Source organism: Ornithorhynchus anatinus, chromosome 12 (genome assembly GCF_004115215.2).
Source record: "Ornithorhynchus anatinus isolate Pmale09 chromosome 12, mOrnAna1.pri.v4, whole genome shotgun sequence".
Taxonomy (NCBI): Eukaryota; Metazoa; Chordata; class Mammalia; order Monotremata; family Ornithorhynchidae; genus Ornithorhynchus; species Ornithorhynchus anatinus.
In genome coordinates this window covers 37,265,602-37,291,143 of record NC_041739.1, presented here as the reverse complement: position 1 = coordinate 37,291,143, position 25,542 = coordinate 37,265,602, and the positions used below count along the sequence as shown (strand labels likewise).

The 25,542-nt window shown below is 42.5% G+C and overlaps 1 protein-coding gene and 1 non-coding gene across 2 annotated transcripts in view; both read right to left on the bottom strand.

Moving 5' to 3' along the window:
* Nucleotides 1-25,542, bottom strand: part of COL25A1 (collagen type XXV alpha 1 chain) — a 550,081-nt gene that overhangs the window by 222,354 nt on the left and 302,185 nt on the right.
* LOC114815844 lies at nt 901-1,038 on the bottom strand. The gene has a single exon (XR_003763645.1). It is a non-coding gene; the product is annotated as a small nucleolar RNA SNORA7 (small nucleolar RNA).

The window sequence follows — 25,542 nt, the reverse complement described above, 5'->3', positions numbered from 1 at the left end:
CTGACTCCAAAGCCCCTGCTCTTTCCACTGAGCTACGCTGCTTCTACTGTGGGCAGGGAACGTGTCTACCAACTCTGTGGTACTGTACTCTCCCAAGCATTTAGTACAGTGCTCTACTGACAGTAAGTGCTCAATAAATACCACTGAGAAGTCCTGCTTTGTGAAGTCGTTGGCTCCATTGGTGAGCAGTCTGTATTCTGGGACAAGGCTCACCTTCATATTAGAAGATGACGCTACAGAAACAAGAATATATTTGCGTCCGTGTACGTGGTCGAAAAGACATGGGTGATGGACACGTAAAGTTTGTCCTTTGTAATGCTGGTGCAATCGCCAGACTGTAGACTACACTGTAAAATCCTTGTGGGCAGGGAACATTTCCATCAAATCTGTGATAGTGTACTCTCCTAAGAGCTTAATCCAGTGCTCTGCCCACAGTAAGCACTTGATAAATACCCCTGATTACTCCTGTTGCTGTTTTTGTATATGAGTCTTCTTTCCAACGTTCCCAAATTCTCTGCATAAAAAAGCAATTCCTATTTGCAGAATGCTGCAGGTCTGTCTTTTGCACTTATCTCCAGGCAATCCCCTGCTCTATAGTAATAATAATGATAATAATAGTGACGTAATTAAGCCCGTACGAATGCCAAGTACTGTCCTAAGCATGGGGTCTTGTCTTGCCTTATGTCATCGAGTCGACTCCGACACGTAGCGACTCCATGGACACAGTTCTCCCAGGAACGCCCCACCTCCACCTGCGATCATTTTGGTAGTGTGTCCATAGGGTTTTCTTTGTAAAAATACAGAAGTGGTTTACCACTGCCTTTTTCTGCACAGTAAAAACTAGAGTCTCTACCCTTGACTCTCTCCCATGCTGCTGCTGCCTAGCACAGGTGAGTTTTGACTTGTAGCAGATGGCCTTCCACTCCCTAGCCACTGGTCAAGCTAGGAATGGAATGGATAGGCCTCTGCTTGACTCTCCCTCCCGTAGCTGAAACTGATAGAGTATTGGAAACTCTCCAGGGGCAATCCTGAGAGGGGAAGCATGGGGTAGTTACAAAATAATCTTATCCTGGCTTTGCTACTTGTCAGCTGTGTGACCTTGGGCAAATCACTTCACTCCTCTGTGCCTCAGTAACCTCATCTGTAAAACGGGGATTAAGACTGTGAGCCCCACGTGGGACAGGGACTATGTCCAACCTTATTAGCTGTATTTATACTCTAGCATTTAGTACAGTGCCTGGCACATAGTAAATGCTTAACAAATACCAAGAAAAGGGAGGATTTTAATAATGTGAAGGCTCAAGTGCCAGGATTTGGTAACAGATTTAATACGTTGGTTGAATGAGAGTGGTAAATCAGGATGAATCCAAGGTTATTGGCTTGTGAGACATGGAGAATGGTGTAAACTCACTGTGGGCAGGGAATGTGTCCATTTATTGTTATACTGGACTCTCCCAAATGCTTAGTGCAGAGCTCTGCATACAGTAAGTGCAAAATGAATATGACAGAATGAATGAAAGGGTGCTGTCTACAGAGATGGGAAAGTGAGTGGCAGGACAGGGTTTGGGCGGGAAGATAAGAAGTTCTGTTTTGATGTGTTAAGCTTGAGGTGTCGGCGGGACATCCACGTAGAAATGTCATAAAGGCAGGAGGAATGTGAATCTGAAGAGAAGCAGAGAGACAGGGCTGGAGATGTACATTTGGGAAACACTCGCATAGTGAAAATTCAGAGGTGGGAATTAAACAGGGTCTCCGACCTTCGTGGGGCTCAGAATCTCTGAAGTGTTTACACACCTGGGTTTCACTTACAGGAAGACAAATGTTCATTTAAAAACTGCCTGTCCTGGAGGTCAAGGGTTGATGAGCTCCTGGCACCTCTTAAATGCGTACCCAGGTGTGGTGTCCTGGGTTATCTGGTGAAGATGGGGCCCTGCATAAACCCAATGTGGTCTCAAAGTGCAAGCAATATTTATCTAAATATGAAGGGCAAGTGGAAAAAAATCTTAAAGGTGATGTTGCTTTAGATCATAGAAAATAGGGAAGGAAAGGGCTATCAGATCCACCCTTGCAGTTCATTCAGCTAGCAGTATGAGAAGCAGCACGTCGCTTGCTTCTTGTTTAGAAAAAAGTCCTTTAAGCTCCCCAGTGGGTCATGAGACTCCACCATTTCAATCACACTTCACTAATTATGCATGACAGAAATGATAATGAAGATGAAAAGCTCAGAACAAGAACTCTGTGAGGAAGAATAAAAACAGACCCGCTGGAAAACGCAAATCCATGCTCCACCTGTTAATGGAATCTGGAAACTCTACTCCATACTGCTAATCTCTTCTATTTGAAAAGTAAATCCTCAGTCTGCATTTACACTGGGAAAACTGAACATGGGTGTTAAACATGTGGCCTTCCTTTTAATAATACTACTAATAATTGGGCATTTGATAAGTACTTACATGTGCCAAGCACTCTACTAAATGCTGGGGTAGATAAAAGATTAATCAAATCCCACACGGGGCTCACAGTCTAAGTAGGATGAAGAACAGGTATTCAAACCTATTAGTGAAACAGCATGGCCTAGTGAATAAAGCCTGGGCCTGAGAGTCAGAAGGACCTAGATTATGATTCCAGCTCTGCCACATGTCTGCTGTGTGACTCTGGGCAAGTCACCTGACTTTTCTGTGCCTCAGTTACCTCATCTGTAAAATGAGGATTATGACTGTTAGCCACATGTGGGACATGGACTGTGTTCCACCTGATAAACTTGTATCTACCCCAGTAGATACAATGTCTGACACATATTAAGTGCTTAATAAACACCATTAAAGAAAACATTTTGCATATGAGGGAACTGAGGCATGGAGAAATTAAGCGAATTGCCCAAAGTCACAAGCTGGTAAGTGGCCAGAACAAGCATTAGAACCCAGGTCCTTTGATTCCTAGGCCAATGCTCTTTCCACTAGGCCATGCTGCTTTCTAACATGTAACCCTTCCTATACAGGCAACTGAAAAATAGGTCATCTCATAGAGAGGATGCTGACCTGGAAGACAAATTCTGAATTCTCCTGCCAGCTAATGCTGACCTTGCGTTGGAATCATCTTCCATTTCTCCATCTGTAAAATGGGACTCATAAAACTGATGATAAATTGAGTCACTTGTGTGACAGCTCTTAAAATATGTGTACATATAATTATCATCATGATACACTTGCCCTCTGAATTGGAAATATAGGGAATTGTCTGTCAGTACACCCACTCCTACCTTTAATAGCACTCACTCACCAAATAAAGCAAATAAATTACTGTGAACCTTGTAGATTTTGACCTTCAGGTTCCTTTTTCTATTTTCCACAAAGAAGAAGGGGAAGAGCAGGCAGGACAGGGTGACCAAAATGCAAGGACTGAAGGGCAGGAATGCCGGAGAACTCGAGGAAAAAGGCCAACAACAGTTGTGACTTTCAAAGAACGTTGGACTTCATTTTCATCTTCTCCTCCTTCTCATGGCTGTCAAACGGGAAGTTAGAATGAGGGATAAAGATGCTAAGGCCCAGCCAAGTGGGTAACCATTCAAGGAAGAACACTGGCAGCAGAGTTCACTGCCTTGGGTATTGCGTATGCATCTGGAAAAAGATTGGATGGGTCTCCAGTGGACAGAATTTCCTGGGGCATAATCTGGAATTTTTCTCTGAGACATTCACAGCTGAAGGCTCCGTATTATTTAAAACAGAACATGCCAAGGTACTGATAGGATATGGCTAGTTGGACATGGTTGTGCCTTTGACAAATTCTAGTTGGACCATTCTACCTTTCAATGGTTTTACTTAGGAATGAAGATGTGTTATCCCATCCAGTTCTCTTCCCCAAGAAAATGAGTGCTACTTTTATCAACCCATGGAAATGCCAAGGGGAGAACTGTGAATCTTCATGTAGTCAGCTATAAGGCAGTACCATTTTTTTTCCCCCATTTAGAGAGTGGAATGATTTACAGACAATTTTGCTCATCAAAAAGTTATTTTCTTTTGGTGGCAATAATACAGGTTTAGGTAACTGCTTTGTTCTCTCCACCTTTTTCTTTCAAAATGCCATCTTTTTCTTTCGAAATGGCCTATAATTGAGAAAGATGTGTAATGGTTAAAGATCCTTACCCCACTGCAATAAAATCTGTTGCTTATGGAATAACTGAAAATAAACTATCTCCATTATTGTAACAGCTAATTAGGTGGTTAGAAATGCTGGCTTTAAATTAGCCACTGTAATCCTATTACCCAGGATACTCTGAACATGAAGTCTTCGTAATAGCGAATGTTTGGAATCTGTTTTGGTAATATTTTAGTGACATGCCACTGCATAAATCACAACTATTGCTGAAGCTCTGCTAATTTTTTGGTTTTTTAAAAAAATGATTCTAAAAAACTGTCGTGGAGAAGAGGCAAGAAAATGCAAACCACTGGAGCTGCAGAAGCAGTTTGCTCCAACATTGTGCCAAGGAAAGGAAGTGAGATTCTCTCTAATTTATCAGTCTCCCTGCCTCATTCCTGTAGCCTTGATGATTGCCTGTCAAAAGAACCACATCCCAAACCCCCATGGTTAGGAGGGTTAAGGCCAAGGTCAGCTTTGGTGCCTGCAGAGAAGGAAGTAACTGAGACTCTCCCTCAGGGTGTCTGCTACTAAGGGAGAAGTCTTGTAAAAAAATGCCTAGAAATGACAGTCTGGTAAAGTAATTCTTTTAAGACATTTAAAGATAATACAGCCTTCCATTTTACCCCCTTTTTTCGGTTCAAATATACCTTTAGCTAGAACTTATCCCTCAGAATTATATGTAGTAGTGGTGGTAATATTTGAGTGTCCAACAAATGCAATACACTGAAGCAAGTAATAATAATTGTGATATTTGATTAAGGTGTTTACTATATTCCAGGCACTGTTCTAAATGCTAGGGTAGATGCAAGACGGTCCCTGTCCCACACAGGGCTCACAGCCTTCCAGATAAGGGAACCGAGGCAGAGAGATTGTCTCTACCTGTTGCCGACTTGTACATTTCAAGTGCTTATTCCAGTGTTCTGCACACAGTAAGTGCTCAATAAATATGACTGAATGAAAGAATGAATTGACTTGTCCAAGGTCAAACAGCAGACAAGTGGTGGAGCGGGGATTAGAAGCCAGGTCCTTCTGACTCCTAGGCCCGTGCTCTAGCCACTAGCCCATGCTGTAAGTGCAAGGCAAATACAAAACAAGTGACACACTCCCTACTCTCAGGGAGTTTGCTCTCTAAAATGGGGTTGACAGACAGAAAGGTATTCATAGAGTAAACAAAATAATCAAATGTACACTTGAAAGACCATGGACACATAAGAGCCGAGGATCGGTATAAGTGGGTACATAAATGCTAAAGATGGCTGATGGATTTATATGATTTGGGTTTCTGGGAATGAATCAAGGAAAGCATGTTGGAGGCTGTGGGCTTTTCAGGAGGGATTTGAATTTGGGGAGAGCCGTGGTCATTGAGAAGTCATGGGTTCTAATCCCGGCTCCACCACTTGCCTGCTGTGTGACCTTGGGAGCAGTCACTTCACTTCTCTGGTCCTCAGTTACCTCTTCTGTAAAAAATGGGATTGAGACTGGGAGCCCCATGTGGGATAGGGACTGTGTCCAACTCGATTTGCTCGTATCCACCCCGATGTTTAGTACAGTGCCTGGAACACAGTAAGCGCTTAAATACCCCACACACTCCGCTCCTCTGCCGCCCACCTCCTCACCGTCCCTCGGTCTCGCCTACCCCGTCGTCGACCCCCGGGGCCACGTCCTCCCGCGGTCCTGGAACGCCCTCCCTCCTCACCTCTGCCAAACTGATTCTCTTTCCCTCTTCAAAACCCTACTTAAAACTCACCTCCTCCAAGAGGCCTTCCCAGACTGAGCTCCTCTTCTCCCTCTACTCCCTCTGCCACCCCCCCTTTACCTCTCCACAGCTAAACCCTCTTTTTCCCCTTTTCCCTCTGCTCCTCCACCTCTCCTTCCCCATCCCCACAGCACTGTACTCGTCCGCTCAACTGTATATATCTTCATTACCCTATTTATTTTGTTAATGAATTGTACATCGCCTTGATTCTATTTAGTTGCCATTGTTTTTACGAGATGTTCTTCCCCTCGACTCTATTTATCGCCATTGTTCTCGTCTGTCCGTCTCCCCCGATTAGACTGTAAGCCCGTCAAACGGCAGGGACTGTCTCTATCTGTTGCTGACTTGTTCATTCCAAGCGCTTAGTACAGTGCTCTGCACATAGTAAGTGCTCAATAAATACTATTGAATGAATGAATGAATGAATGAATGAATACCATCATCATTATCAGTTGTGGGGCAGGTGTAGTTCCAAGGTCTTGGGTGGCGGAACAGATTGAGTGAGGGGAAGGGATGGGACGGAGTGGAAGAGTCAAGAGTGAGGTACATAGAGCTAGAATGTTAATTTGGGAAGAATGAAGAGAAGGGGTTGGGGGTGGCAGGTGTGGAGAGCAGATAGGTAAGACAAGGCAAACTGGTGGGAAGCCTGGAAGCCAACTGTGACAGGCTTTGGTTTGATGTTGAGAGACCTGAGGAGCTTGAGGTGGGTGTTGACACGTGGAAAGATGTTTGGGACCACCTTTTTTTTAATGGTACTTGTTGAGCACCAACTGTGTTCAAGACACTGTTCTGAGTGCTGGGGTAGGTACAGATTAATTAGGTTGGACACAGTCCCTGTCCCACGTGGGGCTCACAGTTTAAGTACTTGAGGAAGCTGATCCTTTCAGCTGTGTGTAGTAAAAACTGGAGAGGGTGAAGAAAAGGAGACCAGGAGGGAGGCTAACAAAATCATCTGAGTAGCGATACGGACCAGACCGTGTTCCGTGGTGGTAGCTGTTTGGGTGGAGAGAAAAGGGTGCCTCTCTCCCTGATGGCTGTCAGTAATTCTACATTCTGTCCAGACCTGGAGAAATTCTACAGTTCTCAATAAACTCAGTTTGACTTATGGTATCTGTTAAGCACTGACTATGTGCCAAGTACTGTTCTAAGCGCTGGGGGAGATACAAGGTAATCAGGTTATCCCACATGGGGCTCCCCATTTTGCAGATGAGGTAACTGAGGCATAGAGATGTGAAGTGACTTGCCCAAAGTCACACAGCTGATAAGTGGCAGAGCCAGGATTAGAACCCACAACCTCTGACTCCCGAGCCCGGGCTCTTTCCACTAAGCCACGCTGCTTCTCCTAATATATGGGATCTCGTCCATTCCTCTATGGAGCCATGGTGCCTTATGACAGGCAGGCAGAATTCACTCAGTGGCCATCCAGTAGAAAAACCAGTACTGGCTTACATTCCCATCTGTGTGTTTTTTTAAATAAAGTATAATAATAATAATAATAATGGTATTTATTATATACTTATTATGTTTCAAGCACTGTACTAAGGGCTGGAGTGGATACAAGTTAATTAGGTTGGACACAGTCCCTGTTCCACATGGGGCTTACACTCTTAGACCCTTTTTCACAGATGAGGTATCTGAGGCACAGAGAAATTAAGTGACCTGCCCAAGGTCACACAGCAGACATGAGGCAGAGCTGGGATAAACGTGAAATCTTCAGGATCTCAAGAGACACTGTGAGGTAGTTGTTGGGTAGGGACTGTCTCTATTTGTTGCAGAATTGTAATTTCCAAGCACTTAGTACAGTGCTCTGCCCACAGTGAGCACTCAATAAATACCATTGAATAAATGAATTTCATCTGAACCTTCCACCATCACACGTGTCTCGCTCATGTATCTATCAATCAATGACAATTACTGAAAGCCTAATTTGTGCAGAGCACTGAACTAAGCAATTGGGAGAGTATACCAGAAGCAACGTAATGGCCCCCGTTCTCAAAGAGAGATAAATTCCAATGAGGGGACCTGGAAGAAGGGAATTATTTGCAAATGGTGGGAGCAAGGAGGAACAACAAGGATATAAAAACGGGTAGACGCACGAGCATATGGAGATGGAACAGCTGAAAAAAGAAGTGATTGTGCAATCTGAGAGACATACGTACACAAATGCTGAGGACGTGTTTAAATTTCTAAATGCTGAGGGTAGGTCTTGGATCGATGCATCGTGGGTAGAGCTGTGGTCTTGTTTTTCAATCAATAATTCCATCTCATTTATTCATCATCTGCTGTTTGCAGAGCATTTGGGAGAATATACCTGAGGGGCTTGCAGCCTAATTGGGCAGGCAGACCTTAAAATATAGCTAGAAAGTAATGGAGTATTTAAATATGAAATAATATAAAATACTGTCATATGTATGTACATGTAAACCTAAAATGTATAACAAAAAAACATTTAAACATAGGAATTTATAGACATATAAATATACATTTAGAGGGTTGTGTGAACATAAATCCTTACATAAAGTGGGAGACCTGAAGCGGCAGTTGGGGGAATGTAGAGTGGGGAGTTTAGAAATGAATGAGGGACAGTCTCCTGGAGATAGACACTAAAATAATGTATAGATAGAAGGAAGAAAGAAAAGGGAACTTTTGTGTATGTGTATGTGTTTTTCCTTAAGTAAGAGGGTATGTAGCTATGAACATATGACCATGAACTCATTGTGGGCAGGGAATGTGTCTGTTTGTTCTCGTATTGTACTCTCCCAAGCGCTTAGTACAGTCTTTTGCATGCAGTAAGCGCTCAATAAATATGATTGACTGACTGAATGAAGTGTGGTGGCCCAGCAGTGAAGTAGGATTTGGAGGATATAACCTGAGGACAGTAGAAATGAATTAGGGAAGGACCTTCTCAAAAAGGTGGAATTTCAGAAGGGTCTTAAAGAGGGGAAGAACTGTGGTCTGTCAGATTTGAAGGAGTAGGAACGTCCAAGCAGGAGGAAGTTGCTTCAAAGCACTTCACAGATTGGAGAATCTAGCTGAAAAACGGTGTGGCTTAGTGGATAGAGCATGGGCCTGGGAGTCAGAAGGACCTGGATTCTAATCCCAGCTTTGCCTCATGTCTGCTGTGTGACCTCAAGTAAGTCACAACTTCTCTGTGCCTCAGTTACCTCATCTGTAAAATGGGGATTAAGAGTGTGAGCCCCATGTGGGACAGGGACTGTCTCCAACTTGATCAACCTGTATCTACCCCAGTGCTTAGAACAGAGATTGGCACATACTAAGCACTTAAATACACTAATAATAATAATAATAAAAAATCCATGCCTTCAATGAAGGTGGCCTTAGGCAGTTTGGATAAAACTTGCAATTTGCACTCTTTTCAAATACTAAACATGAATGCCCATCCCATTTTGCTTCCCCAGAAAAACCAAAGTAGCAAATGCTCTTAGCATCAAATGGCAAGATGGCAGCAAATGTAACAAGTTTCTGAAAAAAAAAGTTGGTTTTCTAGCATTTAAACTATGTTTTCCACAACGTAGTTGTGCTGGGTGGAGAATTGGAGGAGAACAGACAGTAGGATACCCAAACAGCTGCGATACTGTGAGGTGAAACTGGGAAAAGGAAAGCAGAGGGGATGATTAAAGGTTTTAAGGATACAATAAAGCTCACGTGATCTACAATGTTGCATCTTACTTGGAAACCAAGAGTCATCAATTACAGGAAACCAAGCACTGTTCTAAGTGCTGGAGTTGATACAATTTAATCAGGCAGAACGCAGTCCCTGTCCCACATGGGACTCATACTCTTATCTCCATTTTACAGATGAGGTAACTGAGGCACAGAAAAATTAAGTGACTTGCCCAAGGTCACACAGAAGACACGTGGTAGAGCAGGGATTCAAACCCAGGCCTTTCTGACTCCCGGGCCCGTGCTCTATCCACTCTATCTGTGCTCTATCCAGAAGCAGTTTGGCTTAATGAAAAGAGCACAGGCTTGGGAATCAGAGGTCGGGAGTTCTAATCTCGGCTCCTCCATTTGTCAGCTGTGTGTCTTTGGGCAAGTCGCTTAACTTCTCTGTGCTCATTACCTCAACTGTAAAGTGGGGATTAAGACTGTGAACCCCACATGGGACAACCTGATTATCTTGTATCCACCCCAGCGTTAAGAACAGTGCTTGGCACATAGTAAGTACTTAACAAATACCATGATTATTATTAAGCCACACTGCTTCTAGGGATCAATCAGCCTGGTACACTGCTATCAAGAAAGAAGAGACTCTTTTCTAGCTGATACTTGCTAAGGATCGTGAGACAAGAACAAACGTGCAGCACAACAAAGGACGGGCTAGGTAGATACGCAGTGGGCTAGAGACCAAAGAAGCCAAGTTGTCTTTTTCAGCCAAAACCTCACCTTTTGGTGAACTTCACCACTGGGCATCTCTTTCACCCACAAAGTACAACTACATTATGTTTACTCACATTCTCTGTCACGTAAGCCTACATTGGGCCCCAGTTTTGAAAGACCACCCGCTTATCCCCAAATCTTTTTAATCTATGGTATTTACTGAGCTCTTACTATATGCAGAGCACTGAACTTAACATTTGGGAGAATTGGGAGAGTTGGTCTCTGCCTGCAAGGACTCCCCTGAAAATACATCCCTTCAACATCATTGTCTCATTAGTCTCATTATTAACCAAGGATTTTTCGGTCACTTGTCAATGCTGAATGCTGATGTGAATCTCAGGGAGGAATGAAGGGCAACAGATGCTAATTTAATAGAGTTTCAAAGAGATTAACCAAGCCTCTTCACCCTCAGCTTCACGAGTTTGATAGAAACACAACTCATTAAAGGTTACCCAATCTTCAAAGCCTTATTAAAAGCACATCTGTTTCCGGAGGCCTTCTCCAAATAAGCCCTCCTTTCCCTCTCCCACTCTTACATTTGGATTTGCACCCTTTATTTACCCCACAGCACATATATACAAAGCCATGATTTATTTAAAATACCCGTCCACTTGACTGTAAGCTCCTTGTGGACAGGGAATATGTCTACCAACTCCATTATACTGTACTCTCCCAAGAGCTTAGAACAGTACTTTGCACACAAGTGCTCAATAAATATGATTTATTGACAAAGACCAGGAAACTAAATGCTGCAGGGCAACGGTACTCTATATCCTAACTAGGCAAGCACTTTAAAATATGTAATGTGAAGAGGTTAAAGCTGTCTAAAATACTGACAGACATCTTTTACCTCAAAGTTCTCATATCTCTGGAAGAAACTGAAACTCTTGGGTCCAGAAATAAAAAGCACATGGGTAATTCATCAATGCCAATGTCACTCAGGAAATATATTTGATGTGGTTTGTGCCATGTTGATGAGAAAACAATCAACTGTGAAAAATGTCACTTTTTGAAAATTAGCTGGCTGAAGGTCAGCAAGAGATGAATCTTTGTAACAGCTGTGGTATGATGACTGATGAATTGGGTTGTTTTTCTCTTTCCCTTCCCTGGAACATTTCTGAAGAACCCCCTCAGAAATGAATCCATTTGTGCACTCACACACCACCAAATAGCAATCTGTTTTTATTGTGCTCTCTCATTACTGCTGAATATTTTTGTGCTGATGTGATGATACCCCATTTTTGCTCTTCTGTTCCTGTAGCTTGCACAGATTTGCTTGGAACTGCATCATTGTAAAAGGGCCTACTCCTTCAGAAACAATTGCCATTTGCTTTTACAAGTCTCTGACCTACAAATACCAATCTGACAGTAGGAATCATATGCTGTCAGTCTGTATAGGCGCAGTGTTCCCATATGGGTTGGGGGGGAAAAAGTCAGAACTACAAATGCCAACCAAATGTTAAGTTTAATACCAGTGCAGGTGCTTTCCACAGCTACCCAGATGTTGGAAGAGAAAATGGCTTTTTTTTATTGGAGGAGCATTCTTGTTTGGAGAGAGAAGTCTAATATGACGGGGTTCCTGGTTAAGCTATAGAACCAGAGGTGTTTCTGTGGGATTGAGAAACTCAGTTATGGGATGGGAGAGAATTTAAAGAGTGGAAAATCTCTCCCAAGCTCTATCCTCCACCTGAGTTTCTCACCACTACAGAAAAACAACCCTTCCCATCTCACGAGTTGTAAACTTGGCATTATCCTTAAATCATCTCTCTCTGTCCAAACACATATTCAGTCCGGTCACTAAATCTTATCAACTCCATCTCCGCGACATCTCTAAAATTCACTTCTTCCCCTGCATCCAATCAGCTACCACACTGATTCAAGCATCTTGCACAGCCCCTCTCGACTAATAATAATAATAATAATGTTGGTATTTGTTAAGCGCTTACTATGTGCAGAGCACTGTTCTAAGCGCTGGGGTAAACACAGGGGAATCAGGTTGTCCCACGTGGGGCTCACAGTCTTAATCCCCATTTTACAGATGAGGGAACTGAGGCACAGAGAAGTTAAGTGACTTGCACACAGTCACACAGCTGACAAGTGGAAGAGCTGGGATTCGAACTCATGAGCCCTGACTCCAAAGCCCGTGCTCTTTCCACTGCGCCACGCTGCTTCTCTGACTACTGCATCAGGCCCCTCACTGACCACCCCATCTCCAGCCTCTCTTCTTTCCACTCTGCTGCCTTGATCATATTTCCCAAAAAAATAGCTCTGCACACATCTCCCCACTCAAATATCTTCAGTTGCTGCCCACCCATCTCTACTTCAAGCAGAGGCTCCTCACCATTGGATTCAAGGTACCAGTGGATTTCACTCCTCGAAATAACTTAATTGCTCCTGGCTCTCACACTCAAACAGTGTTAACCCCTTGCTCGCGAACCTTCTCCTGCCTGGAAATCCTCCCCCTGGGCAGGGCTGGACAGTCAGTAATACTACAACAAGTTGATTTAAGGCAAGGAAGTTAATAGGAATTTTTGCAACATTTTTCATCCTCCTATAGGCTCCCCCTGCTGAGTTTAATAGTGTCGACCTGTTGCTGTTGCTGTCTGATAACAAAAGCAGGATGTATCAAGGAAACTACTCTATACCTGAACAAAGGATTACAGAACTTCCAATCCTAAAAGAAAGGCACTCACATAAATCTTCTCCCTGACTGCTTTTAAAATGGTGCTTCCAGAAGGAATGTCTATTAAGATGTCCATGAAATCTAATTTATTGACCATGCAACTCAAGTATAATCAATCACAGCAAGTACTTAGAGAATCCTTTAATATCTTAATCTGTGCAGCCCGTTACAAGATGGTAACTATTATAACTTCAGCTACAGTGGGTTATGGTTCTCTCTGTCCTGACTTTGCTACAGTAGACACGTGTACTTCCATCCCAGGTGTGGTTATATGGCGAGGGGTTGGTGGGGAGGAAGGGAGGGAAAGATATCTTGGTTAACTTTATTTTTTGATAGAATTTGGTGAATCATAGAATTTGATGAATCAGAAAACCATTCCATCCATCATTTTAGTTCTTAATCAACTTCAAACACTTCTTGAAGCCATGCAATGCCAATTTTCATGCTATCAGGACTGGAATGTTTTTTAAATGGTGTGAGAGCCTCCTTGTCTAGTTGATTTAAGGATACAAGACTTCTCCAAATCTTCAGGCTACAGACCAAAAGAATTCAGTGTAATATTTGTCATGAGTTTGTTGTAAGATATATAAAACGTATGCAGTTTCTTAGAGTATTTCAATAATGTCCCTCAATTCAGGAAGTAGCATTTCAATTTATTGTTAAAATATATTATTATTAAATTTATTCTGAAAAAAACTTCTCTCCTCTTAAGCCTAAAGCTGAGAGGACATTCTTAATAATGATGACCTACGTATAGCCCGCTGATAAATGGTGAAAGCATTTTTTCAGCCACATTTTTCAGTTATCCTGTAAAAATGGACAGTTGGAGCTTTCTTTCAAAATAATCTCCAGAACTTACCACAAGGCATGCTGGGGTAGCTTCATCCCAAATTTAATGCATGACACCGTCTAAGTGGTAGACTGATAAATGGTGGTCCGGACAAATAGCCTTTTTTTCAGCCAGATTTTTCATGTGTCCCAAACAAGTAAACAGTTGGGCTTTCTTTAAAAAGCAACTCAGTTCTGGGTTCTGCTTATATTTGGCCTTGAATATGCCATCCCAGCACCTCTGAAGAATGGAGATTGCTCCAGTTCATCACAAAGAGAGAATCAACAGCACAAAGGACAGTGCCTGGCACATAGTAAGTGCTTAATGAATACCATTAAAAAAAATCCTATGGAACACTTGGGATGTGTCATAGGATCTACAGGATACCACTATCTTCAAGAAAATCATCATCCACATCCTGGGTCATTCCAACCCAACAGCAAGCACCATTGGCTAGTGGAAAAAGCACAGGCCTCTGAGTCAGAGGACCTATGTTCAAGTTTTGGCTCTGCCATGGGCCTGATGTGTGACCTTGGGTCAGTCACTTCCTTTGCCTCAATTTGCTTATCTGTAACAAGGAGATTCCATACTGTTCTTTCTTGCTTGCTCCTAATTAAACTGTCCCATGTGGGACAGGGATTGTGTCCCACCCTTTTTTTCTATTTTTGGCATTTGTTATGCACTTACTTTCTGCCAGACACTGTATTAAGTGCTGGGGTAAATACAAGATAATCAGGTTGGACACAGTCCATGTCCTGAATGGAGCTGACAGTCTTAATCCCCATTTACAGATGAGGAAACTGAGGTCCACTGAAGCTAAGTGACTTGTCCAAGGTCACAGAGCGGACAACCTTGTATCCACCACAGCACTTACTACAGTGGTTGGTGGATATTAAGTGCTAAAAAATACCATAGCGCTTATTAATTGCACTTGATCTTGCTCTTATATACCTAGTTACACCCATTTTCAACATTTTTATTGGGATATAGCTTTATACACATGTCTATTTCAAGTGAACAATGGTGAAAACATTTTTTTCAGTCAAACCTTTCAGTTATACTGCAAAAGTAGATTGTTGGAGCTTCCTTTCAAAATGATCCCCAGAACCCAACATAAGGCAAGCTGGAGTAGTTTCATCCCAAATTTCACATATGACACCCTCTAAGAGATAGACAGATAAATTGAACGCCTAATTGAACATCTATTTACTCTGATTTCACCGTTTAGAGGTAGTTTTATGACTGTCTCCCCCATTAGGATGCAAATTCCTCTTGGACAAGGAATGTGTCACTGGCTTCTGTCGCACCTTTTCAAGTACTTGGAATAGTACAATTCTCTTATTAGGAAATAATACATTCCATTTCAATAACTGGTAGTCAGTTGCTTCAGATAAACCAGCATGGTGTACTGCATGAAGAAAGGAGTAGCTGGTTTTTTTTTCCAAGCAGAAACTTCAAAATCATCACAAAGCAAGAAGGTCTCAAGCTAAAACGATGTAAGACTCTGCAAACCACAGACATGGGGGCACAACTGTAGTCCGCACATTGGCCTTTTATGTGGCGTAGGTACCATAGGTGAATTTCAACCATCAGTGACATCTCCTTGGAAGATAAAGGTCAACTATATACATATACAGTCTGTATTTCAGAGACATGAAGGAGTTACCTGATCTTTCTTAGTATTTCACACATATGCCCTCATTTTCAAACTAAAGGACAATAGCAAAGATAATACAAATCTCAAAAATGTTATTTAGATAAAGAAAATAAAGAGCATGTAAACCCCATAGGTCCCTGGAATAATAACAGCAATTACGGCATTTAAGCGCTTACTATGTGCCAAGCACTGTTCTAAATGCTAGGGCAGATACATGGTAATCAGATTGGACATAGTCCCTGTCCCACATGAGGCTCACACTCAATCCCCATTTTACAAATGAGGGAACTGAGGCACAGACAAGTGAAGTTACTTGCCCAAGGTCACACAGCAGACAGAGCTGGGATTAGAACCCACAACCTCTGACTCTCACACCCGAGCTGTTGCCACTAGGCCATGCTGCATTTCACCTGGGTTCATTTCCACACCCATTCTGACCTCATTTTCTACAAGACTCTCTAGTGCATATTTCCAGACTCCGCATTCATTCATTCAATCGTATTTATTGAGCACTTAGTGTGTGCAAAGCACTGTACTAAGCGCTTGGGAAAGTACAGTATAACAACAGATACCTTCCTTCCCACAACAAGCTCAAGGGGATGAACATGAAGTTCTGAACTGGGTAGCTAGGGACACGAGTGGGTGGTGGCTCCAGGAGCCTTAGTTGAAACAGCAGAATAACTCTTGTCATTTCCACTCCAATCCTTCATTGCCCTCTGGAAAAACCTCATTCTCAGCCAAGAAAATTCCCAGGAGATATGAGCCCAAGTCCAGGGAAATATATTCCCGATCACATATCCATTTTTCAAGTTGGACCCACCTGGACAATATAGTGAAGGATATTGCTGACCCCGAAGTGGCGATATCAAGTTATATTTTCCTCAACTTGAGGGTCAAAGACTCAACAATTAGAAACTCAGTGATCAGAGGTGAAATAGAACGGAGGGAAATCAGATGGCTGCCCCCCTCAGTGGACGGAGAGTGACCTAAACTTTTCGGTTATCAGGGGATTGATGAAGAGTTTTATAATGGGTCAGACTACCTGAAGAAAAACCACAGCTTAATTAGTTCCACTTCCAGGGATTGTTGTTAAAAAATCTGCGCTTGCTCTTCAACGTTGATTAGGCGCCTAACTGAAAGGCTACATGTGGTGAAAGATATACATTTAAGCAACTACCCAGAAGGGTGATAAATTACCCTGGATGTCTGCAGAATAGTCTCTAATCCATGCTTTCAATCCTCACTCTCACCTGTGAAGAAGCCTGAAACTCTATGCGAATTGGTTGTTAATAATGCTCTCTGGAACAGACTTAAGTAGCAGGCTGAAATAGTTCCCACAACTGCAAATCAAGAGACAAAGTATGCGTGTCTACTACTGTAGAATGAAACTATATATCTGAACATAAAACCAGGCTCCAGCACAACACTAAAGCATGTCTTTCATGTGCACTGTAAAATCCATGGATTCTGAGCACCAAAGCTTTTCCTGCGTGATTATAATTCTATTCCCAGAAGTATGTCCTAATTTAGATGGAACTCAAAGGAGCGGAAGTCTCAGAAAGAGCTTCTAGAGCATGTATATACTCAGATTCCCTCCGTCCTCTAACACAGGCGCTACTTTCCGGACGAAGCCCCCGTAATGGAGAGATCGCGTTATAGTACTTCCACCTCATCCGGCTTATCTGCATGTGCACAGAAGTTTCTTCCGACAGCATCGTGTTCTCTTCAGGTGCTATGTGTTGTTGGAAGAATGTTCCCTGATTCGCCAATGGAATTCTATCCAAAAGGCATAATGAAAACCTGTGCGGAACTGAATGGGAAAGTTGCTGTTCTTTAAAATTGCCATTTCTAGGGATATGTTTCAAGAAAGAGCTCCTTGCGGGCAGGGGATGCGTGTTCCGGCTCTGCTATATAAGCGCTTAATAAATACTATTGATTGGCTGGAAGTCAGAGGATCTGGGCTCTAATTCCGACTCCACCACTTACCAGGTGTATGATCTTAGGCAAGGTGGCCGGGGGTGGGTGTGTAGGGGTGAAAGGAAGCAGAACTTGAAATATATCAGAGGGTGGTCTTCAACCAAATTATCCTTTCACTCTCCTCCTCCCTCTCCTGGCCTTCCAACCCAGGTTTAATTCTAACATCCTTAGAGAGGCCCCGGCCTAGGTGAGGCTCCTGCTACTTCCTGTCAGCTGGAATGAGGAGGGGTCGGGGGGAGGGGGCTTTCCTCCTTCTCCCCTACAGACCTCCTCTTCTCTCTCAGACCCCAGGGTGGGCACAGAACCCCAACCCCAGTTCATCTGGGGCGGGTACATGAAGGGAATACCATGCAAATGGTATCATTTACCATTATTTAACGCCAGGAAATACCATGCAAATGCAAATTAGAACCTAGGATCTGTATTCGAGCCCCAGAACCACCATGTGTCTGCTGTGTGACCTTGGGTAAGTCACTTCACTTCTCTGTGCCTCAGTTACCGCATCTGTAAAATGGGGATTAAGACTGTGAGTCCCACGTGGGACATGATTAGCTTGTATTTACCGCAGTGCGTAGTATAGTGCTTGGCACATAGTAAGCGCTTAAGAAATGCCATTAAATAAGAGGTAAACCTCCAATTTATCCCTACAAGTGACCTGACAACTTGTCCCTTGACTCTCCCCATCCCAAAGGCTTATATGCAGGAATGTTTGTCCAAAGATGCCATCTGACCGTAACCACTTGCTTATCGGTCTACGGGCAGGCAGATATCGTAGGAGCCAGGGAGGAAGTTAAAAGGACCAAGCCCCCAAAGGTCCTTCTCTTTAGCTGTGGTGACATATGAAGTATGAGCCCAAGGGCTCCTGGGCATATGTTTTCCTCAACTACACATTAACCCAATTTCACAGTAGCCCAGAGGCTACCTGGCAGTCATAAATCTGAGTCCCCAGCAGGGAGTACAATGAGTGCAGAAGAGGTGTGTGGAATGAAGGAACTGGGGAAAGGTCAATGAAAGGAAGGAAACCCACCCTATTACCTCCAAATCGCCAGCCCCTAATGGAAGCAAGAAGATAGCACCGAGTTGGAGGCATGCTTGCTTAAGACACTTTTGGAGAGTGAGAGTGCTCAACCATTTGGTCTTGTCAGATAGCAGTGGGAACGTGAAGCATTTTGAATTAATGAAAAGATCAGCGAAACACGAGGCACGGCATTGTGTCAAAGAATCTTGGGAAAAAATAGCTGACAATAGGTCACGAGAAACCTACCAGTTGAAATGCTGTGGTAAATTTATCTTCCACGCATCGGTTTGTTACTCAAGCAGGCATTATATTTTTCATTCCAAATAATCTCTCAGTAAATACCACTGACTCATCATTCTCCATTTTGTATGTAATTTACCAACTCTAAAAAGAATAATCTATACAGTTCATTCACCAGAAATAATCCCAGGACAAATTAATTGCTGTCTCAGTGGGCTAATATTCTTTAAAAAACTGTATTGGGCTGACTATATATGCCTAAAGCCTAAATGCATCAGGAGTTGCCCAGTGATGCTCCCTGATGGAAGTAGCCATTGCATTGGAAACTTGAAGTGGGCTCACACAACATGGAGGATGGAGGAGAAGAGTCTCGAACAGTGTAATAATAATGATAATGAGGGTATTTGTTAAGCGCTTACTATGTGCCAAGCACTGTTCTAAGCACTGGGGGAGATACAAGGTAATCAGGTTGTCCCACGTGGGGCTCACAGTCTTAATCCCCATTTTACAGATGAGGTAACTGAGGCACAGAGAAGTTAAGTGACTTGCCCCAAGTCACACAGCTGACCAGTGGCGGATCTGGGATTAGGACCCATGACGTCTGACTCCCAAGCCCGTGCTCTTTCCACTGAGCCACGCTACTTCTCTAGTGTAGTCTTCTGGGAGCAGTGGCAGACTGCTGGGAGACAACTAATAATAATAATAATGAGGTTGGTATTTGTTAAGCGCTTACTATGTGCCGAGCACTGTTCTGAGCGCTGGGGTAGACATAGGGGAATCAGGTTGTCCCACGTGGGGCTCACAGTTAATCCCCATTTTACAGATGAGGTAACTGAGGCACAGAGAAGTTAAGTGACTTGCCCACAGTCACACAGCCGACAAGTGGCAGAGCTGGGATTCGAACTCATGAGCCCTGACTCCAAAGCCCATGCTCTTTCCACTGAGCCACACTGCTTCTCCAAATGCCCCAGCCTGGCAGACTCAGAAGAGTCTCTGAGCAGATTTGGGAGCTACAGGGAGATAAAGAGAGGTATTTCAACTGGCAAATGTGCAAAAGACTTTCTTAACAAGCACATGGTGAGGAATGTGGCACCATCTGTGTCTCATTCTCGTACGTGTATTTTTGCTCAGTGTTTGGGGCAGTGCTTTGCACACGATAGGCACTTAAAAACCACGACTGCTGGTCACGTATCAGTTGTTTCGGCCTCGTGGACAAACGGATGGACTCCCATTATCAGTACCATCATCTTTGAATCTGAAAAACAGTGATGTAAACACATATGCCTATATGCACTTGCGAGTCAAATGTAAAAGGAAAAAAATTCTCAGACCATTTTTTCAAATGTTTCAGGCGAAGAAAATTTCAAAATAGGCACCACCACCCTGTTCCTTTTCCTATCTGTGCTTTTTAATCCCAAGGGCGTTTTAAGTGAGGTTCCCCATCTGTTTTCATTCATCTGAACTGAACTCATCAAAGTAATGGGCTAGCCCCTCATCCTATGCATAATGCAGTTCTGTGGGAATCTTCTGGCATCAGTGAGAGTCTAGCCTTATTGTTTTAAGTGCTACCTTATGTTCAGTAGACTTCCTAGCCTGTTTTATCCCTCAAACTGCTCCTCTTAAAGAGTTTCTTTTTTTTTTTTTTTTTGCAAAGGATGAATAAAGTCAGACCCCAAACCCTCAAGCTCAAATTTGGCAAGATATGATCACCCAGTCCTAGCAGATAAACCCTTTTCCTTTCAAGTAATTTGGCTGTTTTCCAAGAGAAGGACAAACGGGCTCAGCTTTTAGCAATGTCCTTAGCCAGCACCGCTTGTTGCTCAAAGAACCTCTTTGAGGAGAAGAAAGACTAAAGCTTCAAGTGCTTAAAATTGAAGATCCAAAGTGCAATGAAATTATTATATATGATGATGTGATGAGAAACTAAAAGGGTTAGGATTGAAACAAACTAGAGGCAGGTTGAAAAGAAAATACAATATGCTGATCTGAGGCAGAACAGAACAATTTGAGAGAAAGTTTAGAATGCCTAGATTCCCCAGGTATTGGTAACGACTACACTGATCAAAGTTAATTTACTGATAAGAGAAGGGGAATTCCTTTCATTAGCAAAGATCAGAATCTTATAAGGTGAGCCAGACGGCAGTAGCCCACGTATTTTGGGCCAAAAAAGAGGCCTGCTTCATGAAGTTCATGATTAGGAATGAGCCAATGTCTAGATTTTGCGAGAAATGAAGTCAAAAGCATAATCTGTGATCATTTGGAAGCAGCCAAGTATAAGATCTGTCTTTGAGATGACCCATTGTTGAAAAATACAAATTGCCATCTCCTGTTGTCCATGAAAGGATAGTAAAGAGAAGGTGAACTGTTGGTACTTCATTCACATAAAAGTAATGACAAACAATAAAGCTGCACTTCTTTAAATGGTGATTTACTGTCCTTTGGCTTTTCAATCTTTCCTGTGCTTATAGGTATTTCTTGGTTAAAAGTACACTGAGGATCCCAAAGTTCATTCTTCTTGTCTAAGTCTTTAATATTTCCCTATTCTGTTTTAAAAATGATGGTGTGGCAAAGAAACCTCCATGAACATAGGGAGAAGATCCCAAGCGCTTAGTACAGTGCTCTGCACATAGTAAGCGCTCAATAAATACTATTGAATGAATCTAAAAGAAATGGCGATTGAGACAAAACCCCTCATTGTCATTGGAAATTTTCTCAAAGTAGCAAGGCTTCATCTGGCTTCTACTTCCGTGTGGAGAGAATTCCACCACTCTCAAGTAGAGGGAAAAAAAAGAAAGAACTAGCCATTCTCCTGAATTAAATGTTTCCTGGTTAAGAGTTTTAAAATGAGATCAGTGATTATAAGTGCTCCAAATCAACTTTTAACAAGCATTTAATCAGCTACTTTTAACAGGATTTCAGAATCAAAAGTATAAAACCTCAAGGTGAAAATAGAATTTAGAGGTTGAAATATTAATCAATCCAAGACCATCATTGTGCATTAGAAGTCTTAGAAATGTATTTTTGCAAGTTTCTGACATGAGATTTTAGTTGTAAAATTGCTCTCTGTCCCACCTACTTACATCCAATTAGACCATAAGCCCGTCAAACGGCAGGGACTGTCTCTATCTGTTGCCGACTTGTTCATCCCAAGCGCTTAGTACAGTGCTCTGCACATAGTAAGCGCTCAATAAATACTATTGAATGAGTGAATGAATCCAATTAGCTGCTAGCAGTAATAATCAGAATAGCAATGAGCACAGCTCCACTACACAGGCCCCCAAAGTTCAACAATCTTAAAAGATGCATCAAACTTGCCATTTATTGTCACTCTTTCTGCTGGCCCTCAGCAGAAATCAATCAGAGCTATTTCTTGAGTGTTAACTGTATGCTGAACACTCTACTAAGTTCTTAGGAAGGTTCAACAGAGTTGATATTCCTGATTCCTACCCACAAGGAGTTTACGGTCTACAGGGAGAAAGAAGCCCCATCTCCTTCCCCCGGCCCCTCACCGGGACCCTCTGGAGCCCACAGGGGTGGGCTTGGGGCAGGTTCAGTTTCCATTCATTTATTCAATCGTATTTATTGAGCGCTTACTGTGTGGAGAGTATCACAGAAAGTGCTTGGAAAGTACAACTCGGTAACAGATAGACACAATCCCTACCCAACATCAGGCTCACAGTCTAGAAGCAGGGGCCTTGTTATTATTATAATAAAGTTGCACCAACCATCGGGGAACATTCAGAATGCTGATGAGGTTAAAAGTGTTACCAGGTGTGCTTCGGGGCTGGAACACTGCACACTTCAATTACTGTTTGTACCACTCACCGGAACATTGGTATCTTTGCTGGATGCAAAGATAATTTACCGCTGTTATGGATGCACTACCAGAGCCACTGCAGGTGGAGGTGGGGCGTTCTGGGAGAGATGTGTCCATAACAGTTATGTTATTTGTTAAGCGCTTACTATGTGCAAAACACTGTTTTAAGCACTGGGTGTGTCCATGGTGTCGCTATGGGTCGGAGATGACTTAACACCATAAGACAAGACAGCTCATGTCTTCTTACTGTTATATATATCATCTTCCCGTAGATGGTGAGTCCCTTTGGGACACGGACCTTATCCAATCTGATTATTTAATACTTACCCCAGTGTTTAGCACACAGAAAGCACTGAAACATCACTTTTACTACTACTACTCCTAATAATAATTGTGGCATCTGTTAAGCACTCCTTGTGTACCAGGCACTGTTCTAAGCACTGAGGTAGATACAAGGTAAACAGGTTGGACACAGACCCTATTCCACATGGGTCTTAATCCCTATTCTACAGGCAAGGTAACTGAGGCACAGATAAATTAAGTGATTTGCCCAAGGTCACAAAGCAGACAAGTGGCAGAGCTGGGATTAGAACCCAGATCTTTCTGATTTCCAGGCCCGAGCTTTATCTACTAGGCCATGCTGCTACTATACTTTGTTTATCCTGATCACAACCCAATTCAAATTTATTGCTCTATTTTATTAATGATGTGTATAAATATATAATTCTATTCATCTATTTTGATGGTATTGATGCCTGAATACTTGTTTTGCTGTCTGTCTCCCCCTTTTAGTCTGTGAGCCCGTTGCTGGGCAGGGATTGTCTCTATCTGTTGCCATATTGTACAGTCCAAGCACTTAGTACAGTGCTCTGCAAACAGTAAGCATTCAATAAATATGATTGAAAACATGAAATGACTTGCTCATCATCACTCAGACAACTGTATCAATAGGCAACAAATTGGATCTCATCTTGAAGTTCTGCAATCTATCTACTAGCTTACCCTATAGATTGAGCCTATAATTTAGTAAAGACCAACACAAAACAATAAATCATCCAAAGCAGTTGAACTTTATCTTCTACTTGCACATTCCTGGCCCAGTGGAAACTCCCGAATCATGGTGCCCAAAAAGGAAAAATAACTATCTTTTCTCCTTGGTAGAAAAACTCTTGTTAACTTGATTTGCAACTGTTCACCAGTTGGGATCATTCACTCTGTTTCTCTTTTATTATCCTTTTTCTACTCTGTCAAAACCAATGTGCAACATGTTTAATTAAAATATTCTCTGATTTCCTATCAGCAGTAATATAACACAAGTCTAGAAGCTATATATAGTGTCTCTTTCCTCTTCAAAAAGCAGAGAAATCCTATCTCAAACTCCCTGCAAGGGGAGATTTTCAATTGTCACATGGTGCTTACAAAAGATGAAATCCACCCATCAGAAGGAATTAAGTAGAAGCAGGTTTCCCTCCTGTCAATTTTTTCCCCAACTCTGAGAATTTCTGCCAGGGTCATAGAATCAAGGTGGAAAGAGACTATAAAAAGAACCTACCTCCTCTAGTGAGGTGATTTGCGCTGAAGGATTGTTATGTGTATGGAAATACTCATGTTTTAAGACCATGTAAAAACCACACTACATCTGCCAGACCTATTAACCAAGAAAGTCGATGACAGGCTTTCCCACTACTTCCCATCTCGCTGTCTTTGGTCCTCCAATGATAATAATACTAATTAGTAGTGTTTGGTAAGTGCTTACAATGTGCCAAACACTGAACCTAGGATATAGTACCAAAGGCTAGCCCTGGTCCCTGCCCCACTCAGAGCCCACAGGGAGGTAGAACGGGTACTTAATCCTATTTACGCAGATGAGGAAATAAGTACAGAGAAGTTAAACGACCTGCCGAAGGTCACACAGCAGGCAAATGGCAGAGCCAGAATGTGAACCTAAGTCCGGAGCCTCTCAAGCCCATGCTCTTTCCACTAGACACACTGCTTCCCCAAAGCCAAACTTCTAGTATTTCTTGCTCTTGACAGTTTGGCCTCCATTTTCTCATTCATTCTGCTCCTTTCATCTTGAACTCCTTTGCTCCCCAAATCTGACAGACCACAGCTCTCCCCTCATTGAAAGAGCACCAAAATTCCACTTCCTTCAACATGTCTACCTTCCAATTCCCCAAAGCCACCTCTAGCCCCTGGGACCATATTTTCGCCCTTCCCCAAAACGTGTGTATATGTAAAAACAAACTGTAAAGTCAATTATTCATTCTGATTGCTCTTTTTGTAAGTATTTTTATGTCCATCTTTCCCATTAGAATGTACATTAATTATGAGCAAGGAAGATGTTTTGTGCTTCTGTTGCACTTTCCTCAGCTCTTAGTTTCATACATTGCACCCAGAGGGTGCTCAATAAATGCCAGGGCTTCTACCACTATTAAAATAATAATAATTATGGCATTTAAATGCTTACTACATAGCAAGCACTGTTCTATTTACTGGAGTAGATAAGGGTTGATCAAATTGGACATAATCCCTCTCCCACATGGGGCTCACCATCTAAATAGGAAAGAGAACGGGTATTTAATCTCCAATTTATAGATAAGGAAACTGAGGCACAGAGAGGTTAAATGGCTTGCCCAAATATCAAATAGCAAGTGGCAAGTAAGGATTAGAACCCAGGACCCCTTCACTCCCAGCCCATGTTTTTTCCACTAAGCCAGGCTACTATATAAGAGCAGTAACAACCACCACCAGACAGGGAAGGCAAAATGGAACAAATCAATGCTCACCAAATGACTCTACTGAACTAGGCTTTTGGGAGGTGATCCATTAAAAAAGGGTTGGGTGGCATCCCAGGAAGCTGATATTAGGAAGGAGTGTACAGCTAGATTAATCGTTGTGAAAAGGAGAGACACTTGGATACTCAGAAGGTTTTCATGTCAATTATCTTCTAAGAATGAGGCTATTCTGTGTTCCTTCCAATATTAAAGGAAGCAGACTCAGGCATCACTGGTTCTTTTACCAAATGTT